This window comes from Sturnira hondurensis, unplaced genomic scaffold (genome assembly GCF_014824575.4).
Source record: "Sturnira hondurensis isolate 20B ecotype Veracruz unplaced genomic scaffold, ASM1482457v3 Scaffold0018728, whole genome shotgun sequence".
NCBI lineage: Eukaryota > Metazoa > Chordata > Mammalia > Chiroptera > Phyllostomidae > Sturnira > Sturnira hondurensis.
The window spans coordinates 15,034,660-15,055,388 of record NW_028091359.1 but is presented as its reverse complement, the minus strand read 5'-3'; positions in this window follow the sequence as shown (position 1 = coordinate 15,055,388).

Sequence of the window (20,729 nt, the reverse complement as noted above, 5' to 3'; positions counted from 1 at the left end):
CTACCTGGGTGATCGGCATGGGGGACCGGCTGTTTTGCTCTTCTTGCCGGTTCTTAAAGGGAGTTAGTGAAAAAAGGCAAACTGCACAATGGCCTGGGATATTATTCCAGTATGCTAAAAACTAATGGATATGATGGGTGGGGTGTCCTGCATGGGGGCGGTGACAGTGCGGGGGGAGTAGGGGGGTGGGGCATGCTGAAAGACACACACCAAACAGTGCAGCTGGGCATCTGCAGGGAGAAGAGAGGGCCAGGTGGCCCAGTGGTTAGGAGTGCAGATAGACCTGGGCTCAAGTCCCAGCGCTGCCACTTACTAAGGCGTAACACTGGGGAAATCAACCCTCTGAGACTCAGTTTCTCTGTCTAGAAGGTGGGGATATTAATAGCACCAACCTCATAGGAGTAAATTGACATATTGCATCTGAGCATTTAGCAGAATGCTTGGCACCCAACAAATGTTGGCTTATGTTACTTTTCACAACAATGGATAGGAAAATACATTTTTCTGAGCCAAAACCCACGCACACAAATTAGCCCAGTGGTCCCATGGGCCCCCCCAGGATGGCTGAGCACAGTCTGAGCCTGAGTCCCCGCAGTGACCTTGGGCAGTGGCAATCAGCCTGCCCCCTTCAATCTGGAGCAACCACACTGAGGGAGTGTGTAGAGGAAGGCCCTGCAGCAAAGCACAGCCCAGGCCCAGCCCCAGCTCCGGAGAAGACCCAGAGCCCCTGCCCCCAGCACTGTGGTGGGACAAAGTGAAGTGGGAATCGGAAGGCAGATTGCTGGAGGCGGTGAAACAAAACCCAATAGGAAGAGGACAATCAGTCAAGAAAGAAACACTGCAAAAAGTAAGGCTCTACCATGTATACTTGAGCCTATTGGAATTTAACCATAAAATGTGCCTGCTCAGCCTTCACACAGCTGCTCTCTGTGGTACCGGTTACCACAGGCAAACCAGCCCCAGAGGGTAGCTGTCTGCTTCCCAGAGTACACTTGGGAAAGAATTATGAATTACCTCCACACAAAGAACAAGAAAGAAACACCTTCTACTAGTGTTTTATGGAACAGTTTTGCGTTTCTCTAGCATTCATCGATCTTCAACTTTTGGTAAATATATCCATTGTATCGACTTCAAGATACTATGAATATTTTGGCATTAGACTCGATAAATACTACCTGCCTACTTTCTCCAGTCAGTTTGTTTTCTTTTCCTATTCTCTGGCTTTCATAGGAGCACATTAAAAGTATTACCTGAATTCCTCTAAAACTCAAGCCTCCATGTGTACTAGAAATTGCTATATTTATTTACAGTAATTTGGATTTCGGGTCTTATGTTTTGAAGATCCGGCCATGCAAAGCCTGAACATGCAGGACTTGTATCCTCTCCAGTGTCTTTGTGAGTCAGCATTACAAGTTACTGACTCGTGGGACCCATCATTTCCTGGTCAGAAGTCACTGCCTGGGTACCAGCCATTAGGACAACTTCCTAAGTGGACGAGGCTGCTCCCTTTCCTTTGTCATCTGACTGACTTTAATTCTACCGCAAGCTCCGAGGAAACACTCTTACTGGCTACAATTTGTAGAACCTTCAAATAATCATCCACTTGTTCCTGTACTGACAGGAAGACCCCCTGGCTGTCCCTTGTCTCGTGGTTGCAATTCCCTGTCACGCACTGATATTCAGAGACAGCGTGTGACCTGTGGGCCCATTCGTCAGCTTCTCCCCACTGCTGTCATACTCGCAAACTGAAAAGCCTAGTTCAATCGCGATTTAATGTCACCCCATGTTAAAATTAACCCAAACTCATGATTACAGTAACAACAACAATTTTACAAATGGAAAGGCTAATCCGAGCCATAGGCAGACACCTAGTAAGGGGAATGGCTTGGTGACGAGGGTTGCCTAGTGGTGAGTGGGAGCTGATTCTTAAAGGTTTAAGGAGGCCATACGGTAGATAGGACCTCAAGTTTCCCCCCACAACTTTCTTACCTTTTCAGAATGTGTGTTTTGGGAACTAGGATGTGATTTGTTAAGCAATGTTTTCTGAGACACGCACACACGTTTCTACAGTGGTTCCGGAACCACTGAACCATTTCCACAGATAGAAACTTGTTTTTAACTGCAGAAGTGGGACGAAGGTGCCGCTCAGCCATATTGATAATGTTCATTACCCAAAAAGTGCCAAAAGCAAACTGTGTGTGAATCTGAGATCCACTGCCAACTTTTAAAATTTAGCTTTTAAGTTTCTTCAAATCAAAGTAAACCTATCTGGATAAAAATTTATACCTATATACATAGAAATACCTGGAAGAAAATATTCCAACTACTACCAAATAATTGAATTATATGACTATGGAGAACACTGTCTTTTATTTATTTTTTTTACACGTTTCTGTAATTCCTGGATTTTATAGTGATTATAGATTGCTTTATAATTGAGGAAGGGGATCAATAATCCTATTTTTTAATGATAAAGGAGGAAAAAGTCTAATTTTAATAAAATTAAAGTGGGTGAGAGGTGACCAGAGCCAAGGAGCTGAGACGCACCAGAAGGACTAACTGGGAAGCAGCCCCGGCCAAGGCGAACAGCCATGGCTCCCCACACGCCCCTGAGGAGAAGGCAGCCAGGCACAGAAGCAACTCTGGAGTCACACAGTTCCACAAAGAGCCAGACGTGGGCCCCAGGGGCTGGCACTCCAGGGGGAGGGCTCTGCACCAGACATAGAGGTCACCTGCTCCAGTCCTTGGAGAAGCATCCAGTCTGGATGAACCGAAGGGAAGCCTGGTGACACCCACAAAGAACCACCACTGGTGTAACAAACCACTGGTAATGTTTGACCTCTCTAGAAACCGTAGAATCCACAGCAAGACAAGTTATTACTCTTCACCTAGTGAAAAGGTAGAGACTCAAAATGCTGGTGAGGGTGGGCTGAGACTAGTGCTCATTCATTGCTGCTGGAAATTATTTTATTACTAAACTGCTTTTGAAAAGCAATGTGTCCTGGTTGGTATGGCTCAGGGGATTGAGCACCAGCCTGTGAACTGAAAGATCACTGGTTGGATTCCTGGTCAGGACACACGCGTGGGTTGCAGGCAAGGTCCCCAGTTCAGGGTGTGCAAGAGGCAACCAATCAATGTTTCTCTCCCTCTCTCCCCCCTTCTCCTCTCTCTAAAAATAAATAAAATATTTTATTACAAAAAGAAAAGAAATGTGGCAGTATGTACCAATTGTTTTAAAACATTCATATCCTTCCGTCACTCCATTTCTAGAAATCCTCCCTGTGATAAACATAAAATTCTTTATTATCCAAAAATATTCATTGCAATGTGATTTATAACTTCTTTTAAAAGGAGAAACCTGAATGCTGCCCAACAATGGTTAGAATGGTAAGTTTTGAGACAACCCCTCAGTGGGCATTTTGGAGCCATTAAAAACAATGTTTATGGAGTGTTTATAATAACACACAGAGAAATGTTTATGTTACCATGTTAAACGATACAGTAGGATATAAAGTTGTATATAAAACGCATTTTAACTACATAAAAATTCACATAAAAACTGGGAAGAAATGCTCTGAAATGTGATGCTGTTCCCTGCGGATTAGTCAGGCTATGAGTGGGGACTTTCATCTTTCAAAAAACAATTCTGAAAAAAGTTTCAGACTCACAGAAAAGTTGTAAGAAAAATACAAAGAACTGTCATATTCCCCTTACCAGGGTTGCCCAACGGCTAACACGCCTCCGTATCTGCTTCACCGCATGCACATGCGCACACGCTTTCTTGACAAACACATGGCATATATCAGGTTGGCCAAAAAGTCCGCTTAGTTTTTTTCTGTAAAATAAACACATTTTCCATTTTCGCCAATAACTTTATTGATTTTGATACTTTGAGTATGTCAGCTATCTCCCGCTATTAACTTCTAGAGGGTAGAGGCCAGGGGTGCTGCTAAACATCTTCCAGCGCATAAGACAGCACCGCGGCAAAGAATTTTTTGGCCAAAATGTCAGTAGTACCAAGAAACTTCGCAAACCACTTTTAATCAGTCACAACAAATTCTCCAGACACTGCACAAATCTTTTTTGGCATTTCAGTTATGTTTTTACCTTTCTTGAAATAATAAAGCCTAATATGCTGAAATGTTGTATATCTTCTTCCATCTTCAGTATTAAAATGGCGGCACAGGGCAGTACGGCAGCCACTGGCCGGCGCATAAAGACCTTGGAGCCTTGGCTGCCTCAGCGGTCGGGGCCCAGAGGCTTCCCCCTGCGCCCAGCGACAGGGGCGTCTGACACAGAGGACTCATCAGGACCCCAGCACCTGTGAGTAAAGACAAAAGTGGCAGCGGCAGGGCCGGCTGCCCTCGGGAGCCAGGCACCCCNTATTCAAAGCATGGCCCTGCACCAAGATGTGGACATTAGCAGGGCACTTGTTAGAAATACAGACTCTCAGCCGCACCGGATACTGCACCTGAGCTTGCATTTAACGAAATTCCCAAGTCATTTATATGCACATTAACATTCTAGAAGCATCAGTGTAGATTAGAAGTCTCCATACTTTTTTTAAAATTGAGTTAATTGGGGTGACATTGTCTCGCAAAACCATTCAGGTTTCAAGTGTACAACTCAAAATTATGCATCCTTGTCTGTTAAAAAAGTAATATTCCCAATATATGTGTACAGTTTTATAAATTATATACATACTACTATAACATAATGCATTATATATTTTATAAAAATGCATAAAATAAAAATTAAAATGATAAATAAAAAAATAAAATAAAATAAAATGGCGGCACAAAAATTCACCAATTTTGAGATGTCTTTTTTTTAAGACTTTTTATTTATTTATTTAGGGGGAAAGGGAAAGAAACAGGGAGAGAAATATCAATGTATGGTTGCCTCTCGTGCATCCCCTGCTAGGAACTGGCCTGCAACCCAGGCATGTATCTGACTGGGAATCGAACCGTGATCCTTTGGTTTGCAGGCCTGCACTCAATCCACTGAGCTACACCAGCCAGGGCTGAGATGTCTTTTTAATGCATGCTGATATGACAGCTGTCACAATACAATCTAACAAAATTGTTTTGAAATAAGTTAAAGACAACTAAGCACTACCAAAGCCATTGTACAGAAAAAAAAGTGAACAAATTTTTTGGCCAACCCAATATAATCATTTGTCTATTCCTGAACCATATGAGAACAAGCGGCAGATACAATATAGCAGTGCCCCAAAATACTCCAGAGTATATTTCCTAAACACAAGGACTCTCTCCAACATAACCTTCCAGGGTCAGAAAGTTAACATTGGCACAGCATCACTATCCAATCCATACCCCATTAAAATGTCATCAACTGTCCCAAGAATATCTCTTATATTTTTTAAGATTTTATATATTTATTTTTAGAGAGGGGTAGGGAGGGAGAAAGAGAGGGAGAGAAACATCAATGTGTGGTTGTCTCTAACATACCCTCTACTGGGGACCTGGTCCACAACCCAGGCATGTGCCCTGACTGGGAATCGAACCAGCAACCCTTTGGTTCACAGTGGTCAATCCACTGAGCCACACCTGCCAGGGCTCAAGAATATCTCTTTCCTTATTGAGCCAGGATCCAGTCTAGAAATACACCTTGCATTTAGCTGATAGGTCTCTCCAGTCTCCTCCAAAGTGCAACTTTCCCCTCTCCTTCCCCATCTTTCATGTCTTTCCTCAATAGCTGTATTTTTATTTAAGCATGCAGGCCTTTCACTCTACCGGGTAACCCTCAACACAAGGCTGTTTTCTCGTGAGGAGACTCAGGCAGAAATAGCACAGAAATTAGGCTCCCTTTGTATCCACTTGCCTGTTGCTGATGAGGTTAATTTTGATCACTTGCTCAAGTCAGTGTCTGTCAAGTTTTTCTTTTTTTTTAGATTATTTATTTATCTTTAGAGGGGAAGGGAAGGAGAGAGGGAGAGAAACATCAATGTATGGTTGCCTCTCGTGCATCCCCTGCTGGGAGTTGGCCTGCAGGGAACTGGCCTGCAACCCAGGCATGTGCCCTGACTGGAAATCGAACCGCGATTCTCTGGTTCGCAGGCTCGCGCTCAATCCACTGAGCCACACCAGCCAGGGCTCAGTGTCTGTCAAGTTTTTCTGTCAGAAAGTCACTATTTTCCCCTTTGTGATTGATAAATATTTTCTGGAGATAGATTCCAGTATTTCAACAATATTCTACTCTTCAAACATTACCCGCCCAGTCTCAGCATCACTGACAACTCCAGCCTGAATCAACCGTCGCTAGGATGGTTGCTTAATGTTGATTTTTCTGATATTTCCATCATTCCTTCTACATTTATTAATTGGCCACCTCTTGCAAGAAAGAGCTTTCCCATCTCTCCTATTAATTTATTCATTTACTTAATTATGTCAATATGGAGTCATGGATTCCTATTGTATTCAATATTTTTTATCCAGTACTATTATTTATGTTGCTGTCCAAATTGCCCAAATTTGATTGATAGGCACCCCTCCTACCTGATCCCTGTATCCTTATACTCTGAGCACTTCCTTACTTCCTGGCACAAGATGTTCCAGACTCACCTTGCCCTTCCCTGCTCCGTCTCTGGAAGCAGCCACTTCCCCAAGAAGCCCTGGTTCATTTTAGTGGAGAATGGTGTTTAGAAACCAAGATCTGCAGGCTTGGTGTGTTCATCGCTACTAGAATTGTGTTGCTTCTAGGCCCTCTAAGACTAAGAGAGGCAAGCACATATATATGTATACGTAACTACAGCTATGCACACTTACATACATTTGTATATATGTACTTAAATTCATGGTTTTAATGTGTGCGTACACACACGTGTATGAATGTGTGTGCATACACATGTGTGTGCGCATATACGTGTGTGCATATATGTGTGTGCATATGTGTGTGCGCACACACGAGGTCATACTCTCCAGAATCTCAGGGTTCTTGCTAGCTTTCCCCCATTCCAAGGTTGCAAATCACTTCTCTAACAGTAAGAAACTTGGTTCCCATTAGCCTCAGTTTATTAACTTATTAGTCACATGCCAACCTCCCAACCACACAGCAGCCTTCTCTGCCCACCGCACCAGTCCGCGCTCCACTTCCTCCAGCACCCAGCTCACCAATGTCTCTGTAAAGCCCCCGACATCCCACTCTCTCAAATGCCAGGCATGCCAATACCTCTGCAAAATACTGTCTTTCTGTATTGCCACTTCCCACATTTCCCCTTCCTTTTGTTTTAATTATTTAACATAAAAGGCATTTAAGACATAACCCCTGCCCTCCTGAGGGGGCTGCATACTAACGTGTCTCTCTCCCATGGCTAATGTACGAACCCCCAACAGGTGGGGGAATGCTAGGGCTAGAATGGCCCCTCCCTGTGGGCCTCCTCGTCTACCCCCTCCCTCTCTCTGCACCTACCCCCACTACAGGCTGCAGCTTTCAGGGATGTGGCCTTTGCCACGGCCCCTCTGCCTCCCTAGAGGGTGTCTCTAAAGCCAACCAGCCTTCTCCCAGGGACCCCGAGGCTTTTCACAGCACACCCCCATGGAGCTTCTCCTCAGCCACAGGAGCACCCCTCTCTGAAAAGGGAGCCCCACAACCCAATCCTACTCTGTCTCATCCTCACAAACCCAGCACTAAACTTGGTCCAACCCAGTGAGAGACAGCGTGGGAGCAAGCATGAAAGACACACAAGTCTGCTTGGACAAAAGGGGCTTCTCTCTTAGAAAGCCCAAGTGTCAATGTAGCTGAGAGGTGAGCAGAAAAGCCACAGAAAGATGGCAGCAGCGAGAAATGGCAGGTTCTAAGGGTGTGGGATGGTTGGGCAAGTAAGGCAAGTTGGGACACCCTGCACAGAAGTAGCCAGAGTAGCCCTTAACCCCACCCCCCACCCAAGCTGCCCTGGGCAGCAGAGGCCACCCAGTCCAGGGTCTAGTCCACAAGGAAGTTCAGGGAGTACGAGTTCTCTCCCCTACTCTTAATTTCTCCACCTCCGTGGGAGAACTGCTGCCAGGGAAGACGGGCCCCTCTCAGTTGTGCATGGCCAGCCACTGTCTCTGGGGGAGTCCATCCCACCCTCTCTCTCCTCCTTCTCCTCCTCTGCACTCGGAGACCCAGCTGGGCTTGTCTTGTTCATCCCTTAGTGCCCACTGGCCCACCTCAGACAGGACCAACGCCAGCTGCCCTTCCCCTCTCCTCCAAACAACTCCAGCTCCTTGCATTTCAGCAAAATTAAACTGTTTGAGGGTCACAGACTCACCCAAGATTCCTAGAACGTAAGAGGCACTTCAGAGAAAACGTTGTCCAGGGCTCAGAGAAGGATGTGACCTGTCCCAGGATCAAGATGGTGGTCGAGCTAGAAATACATCTGGCTCCACGAGCCGAGGTTCAAAGTCAGGGGGAACCCAAAACCTGGACTCATTCAGGCTAGCTTTTAAGGAGGCGTGCGCTAAGCCACGTCTCTGTGCTCAGGAGCAAGAGCGGCAGCACCTGAGTGCTTGTTAGAAATGCAACGTCCTGGACTCCACCCCAGACCCGTGGGATCACAGTGTGGGTTTATCAGAGTGTAGTTTATCGAGCCCACAAAGTGATCGAGACCCACTGCCCTGGGCCAATGGCTCTTAACCCTGGTGTCCACTAAAATCACCTAAAGAGGCTTTGAAACATACCAATGCTGGGGCCCCAAATGCCTATTTAATTGGTCTGTGCTGGCCCAGGCATCCGTAGTTTTAAAAGCATCCCAGGTGATTTCAAGGTGCAGCCAGATTGAGAACCTGCAGGCTAACCCTGTTCACCTGATTTTCTCACCCTCCATGCTCTTGGAAAACTAAGCTGGAAGGACACCCAGGGGGTCTGAACTGAGTACATGTCCTGTCACAGCCAGCTCCTTGTCCCTTCACTGCCTTATCTATTGGCCCTGTGGCTGCCTAGGCAAACCTCTTTTCTGCGCCCCTGGGGGGCTCAGTCTCCACTTATTCATGCATTCAAGACTTGGTTGAGTCTCGAATGTGTCCTGAGCAGGGATTGAACTCACAGCCTTGGCTTATTGGCATTATAAGAGCCTTATATGTATAGTAAAGCAACAATTCACATTATAAGAGACCATGCAAGACTCACATAAATTTAAACCAAAAAAAAAAAAGATTTTCAATTTGTTTTAAACATCAGGAGGGTTACCCCTGGCCAAATGCCCAGGCCCTCAAGGGGATATACGAAGTCTCTTTTGCCCTCAGAGATGGCCAGCTTAGAGCAGACATAGCATTATTCTCTCAGTCTAGTGCCCTCCACAGTGCCACCTCCTCCAGGAAGTTTCCAAGGATTGATCTCAGAAGGTGGCCACTTCTTCAGCCTCTCTCTCACAACTTTCCTGAGCTCTCTGGCCTCACTCACTGCTCCTGTCCCTAAAATACATAGCCCTGGTGGCAGGTTTGTGACGCAGACCCTGTCTGAGACTCAGTGGTCAGCAGTTACAACCTGGACCCCTGGATCAAGATCAGAGCTTGTTCAGCCGGTGTTAGGCTGGGACTTCCTGGGCTTTGGCAAATATCAGTGGAGGGCTCAAATCTTAGCTCCACCAAAGACCAGGGAGATACACTTTAAATCATTAGCTACTGCCTGAGCACCTGCTTTGTGTCAAGCACTGTTCTAGACCCTGGCGATACAGTAGCGTGTTTACCATGTGTTTTCAACGTGGCCTCATGGCCGCCCCCTTCCATCGCCTCCTCTGCAGAAGGAAAGCCAGAACCACTTTTCCCAGAATCTCCTTCCCTATACGTTTCTGCATTAGAGACTATCAAGGAGAGGTATTCAAAGGAGATTTGGAAGTCAAAAGAAAAGCCATCGTTCTCTGGAGCTGGTGGGGGCAGATACAGAGGCAGTTGGTGGACATGAAGTTTGGGGAACTTCCAGGTAAGTGCCTACAAATTGCTTATAGATGAGTAAGCTAACAGCTTCCTGGAAGTTCTGTGGAATTTGCAACAGCTTCAGGACAGGCTCTTGAAAATTATTTTCCTTGTCACAACAGACTGAGACACTTGTCAACCGATCCCAAGCATTTCTCAGTATTCGCAGCAGCCTCCCGGTGAATTCTAGAGAGCCACCCACTCTCCTATGGCAAGCTGAGACCACCAAAGGCTCCCCTGACTCCAGCAGCCCTCCCAGCAGTTGTGTGGGAGCCTCTGATTCCACTGATTAAAGCCGTCCCCACGTGGAGCCAATAGAGCAGCTTCTGTTTTCCTGACCGAACCATGGCGGAAACCAACAGTCTGCAAATCAAAGACCCTGTCCTCAGAAGAGCTTGTATCTCTAGTGGGCCGAGGCAGGTCATAAACAATGAGCACAATAAATAAAAGCTACTCTGGTTAGGGTGGTCAAAGGGACACTCTCTGAGGAGGTGACTTTTGAACTGAGACCTAACCAATCAAAGGAGGCAGACATGGGAAAATCCAGAACTCTCCAGTCAGAGGGAAGAGCATGTCGGAAGACCGTGATGAAGGCAGTACGCCCAGGAAGTAGCAAGCGACCTCCACTGCTAACCAAACCAGAGAAGCCCCGCCCCACGTCCAAGCCACCACTAGTACCCCATGCCCTCTACTTCCTCAAGAACCCAGTCCTGCCTGCGATGATCTTACTCTGCTCTTTGTTTACCCCACTATCGTCCACACACCCCCATCACAATATGCGTCAAGGACATGTGTGGTCGGGTCAAGCCGAGCCTGATCCAGCACTCTGTCCCCAGTGCCTGGCACCATACCTGACCAGTGGATGTTTAATGTTTGGCAAATGAATCAACATGGGGATAAGCTGTAATGGAAACTCCAAGGAGGGGACAATAACTCTGCAGGGGCTGGGAGGTGGAGTGTGAAGGGTTTTCTTACGGACCGTATTTGCCTGCCACTCTGATAAAAGAGAACAAGAACCAGGTGAGCGTAAAAAGGGCCTTGGCTTGGTACTTCTGCCTCCGTTTATCCAGGCACTGTGTTCAGTGTGGCTCAACCTGATGCAGAGGTTCTCCTGGGCACTAAATGGAAAGGAGTGTCAAGGCCTGATTATTGCTTGGCCTCACACACCATAGCTCTCCTGTGAGTACAAGCCAGCTAAGCTTCAAAATCAGAAATGCCTCGGGTGTGTGGGGAGGGGTTGATGGGGGAGACTTTTGTGTTTGCATGGACATACTCTGCATGGATGACAGTTGATACATAGATAGACACACATTTTTTTAAAAAGATTTATTTTTGAAGAGAGGTGAAGGGAGGGAGAAAGAAAGGGAGAGAAACATTGATTAGTTGCCTGCAACCCAGGCATGTGCCCTGATCAGGAATCGAACCGGTGACTTTTCACTTTGTGGGACAATGCCCAACCAACTGAGCCGCACTGGTCATGGCAATACACATACATTTTTAAAATTTTATTTATTTTAAGGAGGGGGAGAGGGAGAAGCAGATGGAGAGAAACATCAATATGTTGTTGCCTCTCATGTGCCCCCTACTAGGGACCTGGCCTGCAACCCAGGCATGTGCCCTGCCTGGGAATCGAACCAGCAACATTTTTGGTTCGCAGGCCGGCACACAATCCACTGAGTCACACCAGCCAGGGCAAATTTTTTAAAGCCTAAAACATTTTGTCTGCTTATGTTGCCATGGCAACACCCACTCTCCAGGATGGGACCAAAAGATGGAGGAACTGAAACTGGCCACAGTCAGGTTGCTAAGGTCTCATCTTCCTTGTGATCCTTCCCTTCCCCTGTCTGCTCCTACAGCCTTGGTTTCCAATAATAGGTGAGACACTGAGGAAGTGGTTGGCAACCAAAGTGGCCTTTAGACAACACAAATCTGGTCACAGAAGTCCCCTGCTCTACACCACTCAGGGGCTCCTCTGCTTTCAGCTACAAATAAAATCCGAACTCCTTCTTGGGGTCCACAAGGCCCTGCATGAGCTTCCCTGCTGACCATGACAGTTGACCGCCCCTTGGCCCTCTACCAGGGCCTTCAACCAGCCAAGGACTTTCCTTCCTCAGTACCTTTGCACATGCTGTTTCCCAGCTGCCTAGCCATCCTTGGTATCTGTCACCTCCTGGTATCAGTCACCTCCCTGATCACCCTATATGAAGTCAGTCACTCTGGATACTCCCTCCTAGGGTTTTCCTCTCCATCCTACCTGCAGGACACAATTACACATTCATTCGTTCACCCTCTGCATCTCCCACTGAATTATAAACTCTTTATTGGCAAAGTCCCTCTGTTTGTTAACTCTTTTAATCCATTGCCTAGCACAGTGCCTGGCATGTAGCTGATACTCCATAATAAACGTTTGTATTGAATTAATTGGCACCCATCCCCACCCTAAGGAAAGGAAGGAGGTTAAGGAACATCATCTCCTAACCCAAGGGTGAAAGGAGGGAACAGTGAAACAGGGGTACCCAAGGACCTTCGGGGAGTCCCAGCCCAGGCTGAGAAGATGAAGGAAGATCCCTGGCAGGTGGTCCAGACCCTGGGAAGGCCACTGCTGTCACCCTGGGACAGACATCTCCATGTCAGTCCCCCCCTTGGCCATCTCTGGGGTTGGAGAACAGCTGCCTAAAGTCAGAAGCAGAGCAGGACCTATTTTCTGGTTAAATTCCCTAGTGCTTGGAGGGCATAGTCATTCCCCAGGTCTTTTTCACCTTAACCGTAACAACTAGGATTTATCAGCACATTCTCTATGCCAGAAACTGTGTGGAAAGCACTTTACAAGTGTCTTATTTAATCCTCAGTCTTATGAAGTTGAGATTATTATTATACCCATTTTTTCAGGTAAGAAAGTCTCAAAGGTTAGGAAAATTGCCCAAAGTCACCCAGCTACTAAATTTGAAGAGCTTGCACTCTCAACTATCAAGTTAGACTGTCTCTCCTTAAATATAAGCTATTTTCACTCCCACCAAGCCTCCTGATGCCCCATCAGGCAGCAAAAAGCCTGGCACCCCATCACCAAGCACTAGGTTTAGTTAGGGGTGAAGGGTGTGGAGCGCAGTTCAGGAGGCTGGGTGTGTGACCTTACTGAGGAGGTTTCTCTTTCTGTGGGAAACTCTGGGGATGAATTAGGATGATTAAAAGAATATTAAGCAAACTAGAGAACAATAAAACAATGCTGGAAGTATTAGATGTTAATGGTAGTTGCCACAACAGACACATCTTGAAATCTCAGTAGCTTAGCACAGAACGATTTCTATCTCATCCACCTCACGAGCTTGGCTCTCCTCCAAGCGATGACTCAGGAACCCAGGTGGCTTCCATCTTGCAACTCTGCCATCCCAGAGCCCCCTGCTGTGCCTGCCTGGAGGGGAGAGCCAGAGCGTGAAGAAGGCTATGGATGGCCTGCCTTGGGCTGACAGGGCTGTGTCACTTCCACTTGCATTTCATTGGCCAGAACGCAGTCACATGGTCCCAGCTGCGCTGCAAAGGAGACTGGGAAATGCAATCTCTCCTGTTCCCGGGAATAGGAACAGAGGGATGAACACATAGCATTCTTTCTACCATTCTGTATATAGGAAGTAAAATGTAATCGTTGTACCTCATGTGGCTCAGCCCAGGAGGATATTTACATAGTCCAAATAAGGCAAACGCTGGATGTTGGCTCAACCGAAAATCACGATGTCACTGTGTCAGGAGGATGAAGAAAGCAGAAATGAATGTAGGCGTTGCAATGTTGTGGTAGGGGGTGGCTAATTTTTTTTAAGCCAGTCAGTAGATGATGTACAAAAAAATTAATTCAGAGTATATTTCATATATTCTCATATATGTTCATATACATAGATTTCACAATATATGTAAGTTGAACCACTATGCTGTACACCTTAAACTTTCAGTGATGTGTGTCAATTATATCCCGATAACACGGGCGGGGGAGTGAGAATAGCATTATAAGTAGATTATTTAGAAATATGGTAGAAAATGCTGAAAGGAAGCCTTACAAAGAGTTTAAAGAGTTTAACTCTGGGAAGCTGGAATCAGAGGTAGAGTACAACACTGTCCTATTTTAATATTTTTAGCCAGTTATTCATTTTACCTTGACAAAAATTAAAATTTCATTTCAAGAGGGAAAACCAAAACAAGATAATATTATTGTTTCCCTAGTGAGCAAAGGGCGCAGATGAACACCAGGTTTGACATATGATGGAGGCACAGAGCAGAAACCCAGAGGCGTGGGTCTGGCAAAATACACACTATCTCCCAACTCTTGTCACCCCTGGAGAGACGCACTCGGGCCAGGCACAGCTGGGCTTATCTTAGGTTGTGCTCCGGGGAGCGGCCCTAGAGCAGTTAGGTTGGCTGGGCTATGCGATGGGAACAACCCCAAAATCTCAGTGGACATACGCAACTCAAGTTTCTTTCTCACTCACGTTCCTGTCCCATGATGGGGAGAGGGGCCGTGTTCTGTCCCACTGAGGCACTCAGGGACCAGGCTGAAGGAGGCAGCTCTGTCCCGGGGCTGTACCGCAGGTGACACACACGCGACACAGGTGCTGCAGCGGGGAACAGGCAGCTGAGGGAAGGTGAGCTGCCCCTGTGTACCGCAGCCCAGAAGAGACTCAGGTCCCTGCCTCTCACAGGCCATTGGCCAGAACCACGAGGTCCCACCCAATGGAAATACAGTCCTCTAGGTGACCAGAGGGGAGGAAAACTGGACAAGTTTTCAAGAAAAACTTGAAGTGTCTACACAGATCCTGATTTCCTGTCACCAGGGAAATTTTAGAGGAGTTGGGAGGAGGCAAGGACCCTGCCTGGGTTGGAAGACTCTGAACCTTGCAGTCAAGGTTACAGCCTTCCACCAGGGTCGAGCTGTAGACACACCGATTGGTCCCTCCACAACACATGGGCTGTGACCTGCCACCGAAACCCACTGTAACATGAGATGGGCGATTATTTCGAAGCACTGGAGAAATGGAGAAAGGTCACAGGGCTCAAACCCCAAACCATCCCCACATCTCCAAGGGGGACCTTATCAAACCAACCATAAAGACCACAAGCCAGTGCATAAATGAAAACCTGACAATTTTTAAAACACGAGCAGCGTTTCCTCTCAAGACCTGCCAGGTCCTTTCGAGTCCAGGTTTCCTTTCCTTTCTTGTAGAGATGACATGAGACCTCTGCGACTCATCACCTCACCAGCAAGCTCCCTCATCTTCCCTCTACACTGCTCCACAAGTCCTCACAGGCCTGGAGTCACCCCGGGTCCTCTGGAGTGGGGGGGTTATTCTAGGTATTTCTCCATGTTTAAAATACGCAAAGACCATTGTTCTCAAATTGGCCAAGGCTTCTAAAACTGGCATTCAATCCAGGTCAGTTTCTATCAATGTAAAGATTATCCCAGAGCCATGTAAGTATCTTAGAGATGTGGTGGTAATAACAATGAGAACAATAACAACAGCCAGCATTTACTGAGTGTGCCGGGTACATAGCGTTTTACTTATTTTAACCCCTTTGGTCCTCTGAACAGCCCAGAGAAGCAGGAATAATTATCACCCCCATTTTACTGAGGAAGAAAGAGATTTAGCAATTTCCCTAGGTTCACATAACTAGGAAGTGGAGGAGCCAGGATATGAACCCATGCCATCTGGCATAGGGGCCCAGGATTTGGAGTTTTATAAAAACAAAGTTCAAATCTTGTTTCTGCCACTTCACATACATTCCTTAAAAACTCATTTCTAAAAAAAAAAAAAAGTCAAACACACACATACACGCACAAAAGAAAATTATTTCTTATCTTTGAGCCTCATTTCCCTCTAAAAAAAAAGCTTTGGTTTCTCCTAAACTGGGGACATTAATATCCATTTCTCTAGAGATTGTTGAAGATTAAATGGGACCCTGGCCATTTAACTATTAGCTCAGCTGGTTGGACCATAATCCCCATACACCAAGGTTGAGGGTTTGATCCCCGGTCAGGGCACATACAAGAATCCACCAATGAATGCATAGATAAGTGGAGCAAATTGATGTTTCCCTCTCCCTCTCTCTCTGTCTCTCAAGTCAGTAAGTTTTTTTTAAAGATTAAATGGGTTACTCCTTGTAAATTTCTCAGCACAAGCCTGGCACATGGAAGTGACCGGGCCAGCCCCTTTCGGCGTGTGTTCTAGCCAAGCTGCCTCAGACAGCAGCTCTTGGCCTGCTCATGGAGAACCCCTATTGCCCACCCCCAACTGTGTCTCTCATCCATAAAACAGAGATGGGTGCCAATGGGATTACAAATGAGACAGCACAGAGTAGGCACTAGAGGGCTTTCGGCACAGAGTAGGCGCTAGAGGGCTTTCATCCTCCCTCTCCCCTCTGAGCCTGGGCATTTGGATCGCTTTCAGTTTCTCACTGTTATAAACACTTGGTCTCACACACATTTTGCCCAGGCCTGCGCCTGGCTTTGCTGCTGGCACTTCTCCCCACTTTCTGAGTCAGACCGGGTGGGGAAGGCTTCCTCGGTCTCAGGGTGGTGGGGTGTGGAGAAGCACCTCCTGGCACAGCCCTCACCCTAGGACTGGAAAGAGCAGAGAACACCTAGCTGTCTGCCAGCGCCCCTGGCTGGGGCCTAGTCTGCTCTGCCGGTATCTGCGGAACATCACCTGGCACGGGAAACCACCCGATGAGAGTGGGTCCAAGCAAAATTCATTTTTACCCACATCCCACATCCACCTCAGTGTGAGTCATTGCTCAGCCCTTCCAGCCCCCGGCCATCACCTATCCCCATGGTCCCCTGCCATCACCCTCCCAGAGCCACAGGCCAGAGGGAAAGCTCCCCCGAGCCCCCCACCGCTCCCCAAGTACTCCCCATCTGGGAGTATGCCTAGAGATTCCTAGGGCCAAGGTTCAGAAGAAGTTCTGAACCCCAGGTGAGAAAGATCCAAGCTCACTGTCTGACCCCTGAAATGAAAATCCAAAGACAATTCTTTTTCCCAAACCACAAACTAAAGCCAAGTTTTCCTGGGAAACAGCTAAGAGCTGTACTGACTGAGATCGCGGACTCCGGAATCAGTAAAACCTAGCCTCAGGTCCCCTGTCTGCACAGGAAGGCTAAAAATTCTGTCTTAGTCTGTTCAAGCTGCAAAAACACCATAAACTGGGTGCCTTTAAACAACATAAATTAATTTTTCATAGTTCTGGAGGCTGGAAGTCCAAGATCAGTGCTGTGGCAGATCTGGTGTCTGGTGAGAACATCCTGGCCCATAGTTGGCAGCTTTTCCCTGTGTCCTCACATGGCAGAAAAGGCAAGGGAACTTTCTGGGGTTCCTTTTATAAGGGCACAAATTCCATTCGTGAGGGCTCCACCCTCATGACCTAATTACCCCCGGAGGTCCCGCCTCTGCCATCACACGGCAGTTAGGATTCCCACATATGAATTGGGGGTGGGACACACTCAGTCTGAAGTGGCCCTTCACAAGGTGGCTGTGACAGACAAGGTGAGCCAGATCCGCTCAGTCCCTAGCAGATCCCTGACGGAGCTTCAGCCTTCTGCCCGAAGCATGTCCCCCTCCTTTGTGTGGGAGGCAGTGTCAGAGTAGAGGGACATGGCTTTGCATTGAAAGAAGCCTCAAATCCTGACTCTTCCCTCTAGTTGAACTGCATTCTCTCCCACGGAAGGTGGGATAGTAACTCTCACAGAGCACTTGTGAGAATTGAGCAAATCAGACTCTCTGCCCTCCTCACCAGACATCTCGCAGTTCCCAGGGGCCGTCTCAGCCGGGAGGGGTCGGGGTCTGGGTAGTGTTTGAGGGTTTCTTCCCTCCTCGGGCCTGAGAGCTTCCTGGTAACAACACTGCACATTCAGAGACACTGTAGAAAGCCGTCCCCTCCCTAGCCCTGCTCACCCGGCCTCTGGCCAAGGCACAGGCACACAGCACCGCAGCCATGTCACACTTCAATGTCGCACTCCGTCACAGGGATGCTGACCCTCATCAGCTTGTGCCCCCAATGTCTGGGGGGAATCTGCCCTCCCAATTTTCACACAAAATGGGCCAAAGCCAGGAGGAAAAAATCAGAGGGACAATAGTCACACAGGGCTCAAAATCACTCCTCCCTCCACTGCTCGCAGGTGTCATGACCAAGAACTGTCAAGGCTGGTTCCTGACGATTCCTTCCGATGGGTTCTCCAGTGGACACCTCGGCAGAAGTTCACTGGGCTCCTCGGAAGCCAAGCCCTGTAGGATGGGCCCGACCAGCACGACAAGTACGCAGTCCCCTCACTGACGCCAGCCAGATTTCTCAGTTGCCGGAACTGAGGCCCAGTTGAAACACCCAAAAGTTCTCTAAGCCGAACTTAACCTCTAGATGGGAGAAGGAATCCTTTCAATGTTTTAAAGCAAACTTTTTATTTAAAAAATCATTAGGATTGTGACAATTAGAAATATGAATATCCAGATTTCCGCCAAGATGGAGGCATAGGTGGAAACACTGTGCCTTCTCCCACAACCAAGTTTGAATACAATAAAGGTTTAGTAAACAAAGACGCAGCCAAAGAACAGAAAATTGAACTATATGTAAGTCCAACAACAATGAACTGTTCAACCAGCACGGTAAGAGGGGTGGAGTCAGCAGCGGAGCAGGGTCGGGCAGGAAAGATCCCCCGACCCAGGCACGCAGGCAGCCGGGGTTGCACTGGGCAGACCCAGTGCGGGTGCGGGGCAGCGGGCTGACCGCGGTCGCACATTCGCGTGCAGTGGGACGGACCGCGAGGCCCTGGCAGCGGGAGGCAGCAGAGGGGACCCCCATTGCTTTCCTTTGACCCTGCCACCACATACAGCGTCACAACCCAGCGACTGAGTTGCCCCGCCCTGGTGAACACCTAGGGCCCCCACTCCTCATATGTAACAGGCACGAATAGTCCAAAATATGGCTCAAGAAGAACTCAAAGCCCCAGAGCCGATAACTCTAAGCGAAAAAGAAATAGCGAAACTCTCAGATGCACAATTCAAGACACTGGTGATCAGGATGCTCACAAAATTGGTTGATTTTAGTCACAAATTACAGGAACAAATGAAGGCTAAACTGGTTGAAATGAAGGGAAATGCACAGGAAACCAACAGTGATGGAAAGGGAACTGGAACTCAAATCAAGGGAGTGGACCAGAAGGAAGGAAGAAATGACCAAACAGAAAAATGTGAAGTTACAAGAATTCAAAAAAATGAGGAGAGGCTTAGGAACCTCCAGGACATCTTTAAACGTTCCAACATCCAAATTATAAGGGTACCAGAGGGGGAAGAAGAAGAGCAATAAGTGGAAAACTTATTTGAAACAATAATAAAGGAGAACTTCCCCAATCTAACAAAGGAAATAGACTTCCAGGAAATCCAGGAAGCTCAGAGAGTCCCAAAGAAGTTGGACCCAAGAAGGAACACACCAAGGCACATCATAATTACATTAGCCAAGACTAAAATGAAGGAGAGAATCCTAGAAGCAGCAAGAGATAAGGGAACAGTCACCTACAAAGGAGTTCCCATCAGACTGTCAGCTGATTTCTCAAAAGAGACCTTATAGGCAAGAAGGAGCTGGAATGAAGTATTCCAAGTCATGAAATCCATAGACCTACATCTAAGACTGCTCTATCAGCCAAGTTTTCATTTAGAATGGAAGGGCAGATAAAGTGCTTCTCAGATAAGGTCAAGTTCAAGGAGTTCATCATCACCAAGCCCTTAATATATGAAATGTTAAAGGGACTTATCTAAGAAAAAGAAGATAAAAATAGGAACAGTGAAAGGATAGCAAACTCACAGTTATCAACAACCACACCTAAAACAAAAGCAAACTAAGAGGACAGCTAGATCAAGAGGGGAACCATAGAAATGGAGATCACATGGAAGGTTAGCAACAGGGGAGTGGGAGGAGGAGAAGGGGGGAGGAGATACAGAAAATAAGTAGCATAGACAGTAGGTAAAAAAATAGATAGGGGGAGGGCAAGAATAGTATGGGAAATATAGAATCTAAAGAACTTGAGACACGTGGTCATAAACTAAAGGGGGGAATGGTGGGGAAGGGGGTGTGTAGGGTGGAGGGGGGTGAAGGGGAGAAATAGGACAACTGTAATGGTATAATCAATAAAATATATTTTTAAAAAGAAATATGAATATCCACTATCGATTTGATGATACAAAAAATTGTGTTCATTTTATGTAGGTGCGATAACGGTATTATGATTGCGTTTTTAAGTCATGTTTTTAGAGAAACATACTAAAATATTTATAGAAAAAGTGGTATGAGTTTTGTATTTACTCAAAAATAAAACAGGATGTGGAGTAAGTGTGTGGGGGCTTAGATGTAACAAGATTGGCCCTGGGGTAATAAGTCTGAAACTGGGTGATGGATATAAGGGATATTTTTTCACTAAAAAAGTCTTATTTTTATATTCTTGAAATTTTCTATCATTAAAAAATGTAATGTCAATGTTTTAAGGTGTCTACTACCTCTCAGTGTCTTGAGCCAGCCATAAAACCGGACCTTGGAGGCAGACCAAGACTGGCTCTTCTCTCAAAGTCTAACAGGCAAAATGATAGGCCCTTCTCCTGCTCAAGGACCTTCCATGGCTCCCCATCGCCTCCACAACATAAACGAGATCCTTTGCCTCTCCTTCAGAACCTGCCGTGCTCTATCCCAGCCGAGCTCTATCCCAGCTGAGCTTTCTGCCTTCCTCCACCGAGTCGCACCAAGAATACCAACAGTAACTACCGCCTCAGCCATCGCAGGCAGTGTAGACTTCCCTGA